We start from the raw sequence: 5,000 nt of genomic DNA, 5'->3' as shown, positions 1-5,000 counted from the left end.
GCGTGCACGGGCTGGAGCTCGGCTCCCTTTTTTTGCATGCAAGCCAACCGATCGAGGCCATGGGCGCCTGCCGGTCACCGGAGCAACCAGTCGCCGGACAAAAATCACCGGAAGGCATGCACGCCCTGTATTTCGTTCGAGGGACGTTGGCCGGGGTGCACGCAATGGGAGGCCCATCGCGCACACCTACTCCCCCCGTGGGGGGGGGGAGAGGGGGTGCCGGACCACCACCCCCTAAAGAGCATTAGAGATTTTACAGATATGCTACCAGTAGACGTTAAAATGTCTGAAACGGGGACACTTTTTCCAAACAAGCAAATCCCACACCGAGGGTGCGCAGGTGCCGATGGTGGTCGAGGCATGTGCCCGCAACAAGGGCCAACGTGAGCCGATGGTGGTCGAGGCAACCGCCCGCACCAGCTCGAGGCATGTGCCCACACCAAGGCCCGGCATGTATCGATGGTGTTCGACGTAGGGGCCATCTTCTGCTGATGGTGGTCGAGGCAAGAGCCCGCACCAAGGGCCAGCGTGTGCCCATGGTGCTCGAGGCAACCGTCCGCACCAGGGCCCAGCGTGTGCCGATGGTGGTCGAGGCAACCGCCCGCACCAGGGCCCAGCGTGTGCCGATGGTGCTCGAGGCAACCGCCCGCACCAAGGGCCGGCTTGTGCCGATGGTGTTCGAGGCAACCGCCCGCACCAGGGCCCAGCGTGTGCCGATGGTGGTCGAGGCAACCGCCAGCACCAGGGCCCAGCGTGTGCCGATGGTGGTCGAGGCAACCGCCCGCACCAAGGCCGAGCGTGTGCCGATGGTGGTCGAGGCAAGCGCCCTCACCAAGGCCGAGCGTGTGCCGATGGTGGTCGAGGCAACCGCCCGCACCAGGGCCCAGCGTGTGCCGATGGTGGTCGAGGCAAGCGCCCGCACCAAGGCCGAGCGTGTGCCGATGGTGGTCGAGGCAAGCGCCCGCACCAGGGCCCAGCGTGTGCCGATGGTGGTCGAGGCAAGCGCCCTCACCAAGGCCGAGCGTGTGCCGATGGTGGTCGAGGCAACCGGCCGCACCAAGGGCCGGCGTGTGCCGATGGTGGTCGAGCCAGAAGCCCGCACCAAGGGCCGGCTTGTGCCGATGGTGTTCGGGGCAACCGCCCGCACCAGGGCCCTGCGTGTGCCGATGGTGCTGGGGGCAACCGCCCGCACCAGGGCCCAGCGTGTGCCGATGGTGCTGGGGGCAAGCGCCCGCACCAGGGCCCAGCGTGTGCCGATGGTGGTCGAGGCAAGCGCCCGCACCAGGGCCCAGCGTGTGCCGATGGTGCTGGGGGCAAGCGCCCGCCCCAGGGCCCAGCGTGTGTCGATGGTTATCGGGGCAACCGGCCGCACCAGGGCCCAGGGTCTGCCGATGGTGCTCGAGGCAACCGCCCGCACCAAGGCTCAGCATGTGCCGATTGTGATCGAGGCAACAACCCACACTAGGGCCCAGCTTGTGCCGATGGCGGTCGAGGCAAGTGCCCGTACCGAAGGGCAGCCTATGCCGATGATGGTCGATGCATGTGCCATCACCATGCGTCATCATGTGCCATTGATGGTCGAGGCCTTGGCCGAAGTTCGATTTTGAGCCACGGTGCCCATGCTTGGCTCCAGCATGTGCTGGTGCCGCATTTTTTTCACTCGGGACAGCATCGCCGGAGCATCGCCGGAGCATCGCCGGAGTACCGCCGGAGAACCTGACCGGCGGCATTGGGGTTCCGGCGATTGGGAGGGGGGCCGGGGGGGTGTGCGCACATGATGTGCGATGGGTGCTGGTACTTGGCCTTGTGTTGGCCCCCTATCCCTCATCAAACCTCTGAGAATTCACACCCCCTTAAAGAGCATTTGAGATTTTACAGGTTTGCTACCAGTAGCCGTTAAAGTGTCTGAAATGGGGACACTTTTTTCAAACGGTCACAAAATCTTCTCTACTTCGAGTTTTTAGCTGAATTTTTTTGTGCATGCCAACAAAAATAGAAGGATCATGCCTACAAAATTTGGGGCCAAAAATCCTTATAAAAAAATTTTAAAAAATCCCGAACCGCAAAAAGTTTCGAAAATCATGAAAAATAGAAAACGAGTCATCTTCCAACGAAACTTCACGTGAAGGCTTAGGGGACCATTGTATGAATTTACAAGCCATAAAAATGGCATTGGCACGGCAGAAATTTGAAGATGTGCCTAAACCCACCAGGGCCCAGCGTGTGCCGATGGTGCTCGAGGCAACCGCCCGCACCAGGGCCCAGCGTGTGCCGACGGTGGTCGAGGCAACCGCCCGCACCAGGGCCGATAGTGTGCCGATGGTGCTCGAGGCAACCTGTCGCACCAGGGCCCAGCGTGTGCCGATGGTGATCGAGGCAACCTGCCGCACCAGGGCCCAGCGTGTGCCGATGCTGGTCGAGGCAAGCGCCCGCACCAGCGCCCAGCGTGTGCCGATGGTGCTCGAGGCAACCGACCGCACCAGGGCCCAGCGTGTGCCGATGGTGCTCGAGGCAACCTGCCGCACCAGGGCCCAGCGTGTGCCGATGGCGCTCGAGGCAAGCTCCCGCACCAGGGCCCAGCGTGTGCCGATGGTGCTCGAGGCAACCTGCCGCGCCAGGGCCCAGCGTGTGCCGATGGTGCTCGAGGCAACCTGCCGCACCAGGGCCCAGCGTGTGCGGATGGTGCTCGAGGCAAGCGCCCGCACCAGGGCCCAGCGTGTGCCGATGGTGGTCGAGGCAACCGCCCGCACCAGGGCCCAGCGTGTGCCGATGGTGGTCGAGGCAACCTGCCGCACCAGGGCCCAGCGTGTGCCGATGGTGCTCGAGGCAACCTGCCGCACCAGGGCCCAGCGTGTGCCGATGGTGCTCGAGGCAACCGACCGCACCAGGGCCCAGCGTGTGCCGATGGTGGTCGAGGCAACCGCCTGCACCAGGGCCCAGCGTGTGCCGATGGTGGTCGAGGCTGCCGATGATGGTCGAGGCAACCTGCCGCACCAGGGCCCAGCGTGTGCCGATGGTGCTCGAGGCAACCGACCGCACCAGGGCCGAGCGTGTGCCGATGGTGCTCGAGGCAAGCGCCCGCACCAGGGCCCAGCGTGTGCCGATGGTGGTCGAGGCAACCTGCCGCACCAGGGCCCAGCGTGTGCCGATGGTGGTCGAGGCAAGCGCCCGCACCAGGGCCCAGCGTGTGCCGATGGTGGTCGAGGCAACCTGCCGCACCAGGGCCCAGCGTGTGCCGATGGTGCTCGAGGCAACCGACCGCACCAGGGCGGAGCGTGTGCCGATGGTGGTCGAGGCAAGCGCCCGCACCAGGGCCCAGCGTGTGCCGATGGTGGTCGAGGCAACCTGCCGCACCAGGGCCCAGCGTGTGCCGATGGTGCTCGAGGCAACCGACCGCACCAGGGCCCAGCGTGTGCCGATGGTGGTCGAGGCTGCCGATGGTGGTCGAGGCAACCTGCCGCACCAGGGCCCAGCGTGTGCCGATGGTGCTCGAGGCAACCGACCGCACCAGGGCCGAGCGTGTGCTGATGGTGCTCGAGGCAAGCTGCCGCACCAGGGCCCAGCGTGTGCCGATGGTGGTCGAGGCAACCGCCCGCACCAGGGCCCAGCGTGTGCCGATGGTGATCGAGGCAACCGACCGCACCAGGGCCCAGCGTGTGCCGATGGTGCTCGAGGCAACCTGCCGCACCAGGGCCCAGCGTGTGCCGATGGTGGTCGAGGCAACCTGCCGCACCAGGGCCCACCGTGTGCCGATGGTGGTCGAGGCAAGCGCCCGCACCAGGGCCCAGCGTGTGCCGATGGTGGTCGAGGCAACCGACCGCACCAGGGCCCAGCGTGTGCCGATGGTGCTCGAGGCAACCTGCCGCACCAGGGCCCAGCGTGTGCCGATGGTGGTCGAGGCAAGCGCCCGCACCAGGGCCCAGCGTGTGCCGATGGTGGTCGAGGCAAGCGCCCGCACCAGGGCCCAGCGTGTGCCGATGGTGGTCGAGGCAACCGACCGCACCAGGGCCGAGCGTGTGCCGATGGTGGTCGAGGCAAGCGCCCGCACCAGGGCCCAGCATGTGCCGATGGTGGTCGAGGCAACCTGTCGCACCAGGGCCCAGCGTGTGCCGATGGTGGTCGAGGCAAGCGCCCGCACCAGGGCCCAACGTGTGCCGATGGTGCTGGGGGCAACCGCCCGCACCAGGGCCCAGCGTGTGCCGATGGTGATCGAGGCAGGCGCCCGCACCAGGGCCCAGCGTGTGCCGATGGTGGTCGAGGCAAGCGCCCGCACCAGTGCCCAGCGTGTGCCGATGGTGGTCGAGGCAAGCGCCCGCACCAGGGCCCAGCTTTTGCCGATGGTGATCGAGGCAACCGGCCGCTCCAGGGCCCAGCGTGTGCCGATGGTTATCGGGGCAACCGGCCGCACCAGGGCCCAGGGTCTGCCGATGGTGCTCGAGGCAACCGCCCGCACCAAGGCTCAGCATGTGCCGCTGGTGATCGAGGCAACAACCCACACCAGGGCCCAGCTTGTGCCGATGGCGGTCGAGGCAGGTGCCCGTACCGAAGGGCAGCCTATGCCGATGATGGTCGATGCATGTGCCATCACCATGCGTCATCATGTGCCATTGATGGTCGAGGCCTTGGCCGGAGTTCGATTTTGAGCCACGGTGCCCATGCTTGGCTCCAGCATGTGCTGGTGCCGCATTTTTTTCACTCGGGACAGCATCGCCGGAGTACCGCCGGAGAACCTGACCGGCGGCATTGGGGTTCCGGCGATTGGGAGGGGGGCCGGGGGGGTGTGCGCACATGACGTGCGATGGGTGCTGGTACTTGGCCCTTGTGTTGGCCCCCTATCCCTCATCAAACCTCTGAGAACTCACACCCCCTTAAAGAGCGTTTGAGATTTTACAGGTTTGCTGCCAGTAGCCGTTAAAGTGTCTGAAATGGGGACACTTTTTTCAAACGGTCACGAAATCTTCTCCGGTTCGAGTTTTTAGCTGAATTTTTTTGTGCATGCC

Source organism: Durio zibethinus, unplaced genomic scaffold (genome assembly GCF_047325235.1).
Source record: "Durio zibethinus cultivar Kanyao isolate XHJ-2024 unplaced genomic scaffold, ASM4732523v1 HiC_scaffold_3, whole genome shotgun sequence".
Classification (NCBI taxonomy): domain Eukaryota; kingdom Viridiplantae; phylum Streptophyta; class Magnoliopsida; order Malvales; family Malvaceae; genus Durio; species Durio zibethinus.
The sequence above is the reverse complement of the archived record's forward strand: the minus strand, read 5'-3'. Positions refer to the sequence as shown.